Below are 1672 nucleotides of genomic sequence, written 5' to 3'. Positions count from 1 at the left end.
CATTTTGATGAACACACCTCTGTATTAGTTGATCCGGACAATGTTTCAAAAGATAAGGGTCGTCCCATACGTAGTATTTGGAATCACTCTTCAACTTGTCCTTTTGGTGCTTGGTAAATGCATGTGGAATTTCTCTAGTAACCAAGTAATTCACAATATTCGCGTACCATGGAATGGAATTTGACATATAGAAGAGGTGTTCATCTGGGAATTCATCTAGGATAGGAGAAGAAGAATCACCAATATTCAACCGACTTAAATGATCCGCAACTAGGTTTTCGGCACCACTTTTATCCTTTATCTCAAGATCAAATTCTTGTAAAAGAAGAATCCAACGAATCAACCGTGGTTTGGCATCTTTCTTGGTCATAAGATACTTTAATGCGGCATGGTCGGAATACACAATTACTTTTGTCCCAAGAAGATATTGCCGGAATTTCTCCAAGGCAAATACAATGGCCAGAAGTTCCTTCTCGGTGGTGGAATAGTTAGCTTGAGCATTATCCAAGGTTTTGGAGGCATAGTAGATGACATGTGATGCTTTGCCCTCTTTTTGACCTAAGACCGCTCCAACAACAAAATTGCTTGCATCACACATTATTTCAAATGGAAGCTCCCAATTTGGAGGTTGGATTATTGGTGCGGAAATGAGCAAGTCTTTAAGTTTGTCAAAGGCTTCTTGGCATGCAAAATTGAAGTCAAAATCGATATCTTTTTGAAGAAGAAGGCACATTGGTCGTGTAATCTTGGAGAAATCTTTGATGAATCTTCTATAGAATCCCGCATGGCCCAAGAAAGATCTCACTTCTCTAACACATGTTGGGTAAGGAAGGATTTGGATGACATCAATTTTGGCTTTATCAACTTCAATGCCCTTTTTGTAGACGATGTGTCCCAAAATGATTCCTTGATTAACCATGAAGTGACATTTCTTAAAGTTTAAAACCAACTTTTTCTCTATGCACCTTTTCAAAATCTTCTTAAGGTTACCCAAACATTCATCAAACGAATTGCCATACACGGTGAAATCATCCATGAACACTTTGATTATATTTTCAACATACTCGGAGAAGATACTCACATGCATCTTTGGAATGTGGCGGGGGCATTGCATAATCCAAATGGCATCCGCTTGTAAGAAAATGTGCCAAAGGGGCATGTAAAAGTCGTTTTGTCTTGATCTTTGGGGGCAACGGGTATTTGGTGAAAACCCGAGTATCCATCAAGGCAACAATAATGTGATTTTCCCGTCAATCGCTCGAGCATTTGATCAATGAAAGGAAGAGGGAAGTGATCTTTCCGCGTGCTTGAATTCAACTTTCTATAATGAATGCACACCCTCCATCCATTTTGAACTCGAGTGGGTACCATTACACCTTTGTTATTCTCAACAACCGTGATTCCCGTTTTCTTGGGAACCACTTGCACCGGACTAACCCATTTGGAGTCGGAAATTGGATAAATCATATCCGCATCAAGTAGCTTGATTATCTTCTTCTTGACAACTTCCATCATGGGAGGGTTTAATCGTCTTTGGGCTTCCCTCCTAGGCTTGCAATCATCTTCCATGAGTATCTTGTGAGTGCATACATTAGGACTTATCCCCTTGATGTCCGCTATGGTCCACCCCATGGCTTCTTTATGCTCTTTCAAGACTTCAATCAGTTGGTTT

This window comes from Lactuca sativa, chromosome 6 (genome assembly GCF_002870075.4).
Source record: "Lactuca sativa cultivar Salinas chromosome 6, Lsat_Salinas_v11, whole genome shotgun sequence".
Lineage (NCBI taxonomy): Eukaryota > Viridiplantae > Streptophyta > Magnoliopsida > Asterales > Asteraceae > Lactuca > Lactuca sativa.
The sequence above is the reverse complement of the archived record's forward strand: the minus strand, read 5'-3'. Positions refer to the sequence as shown.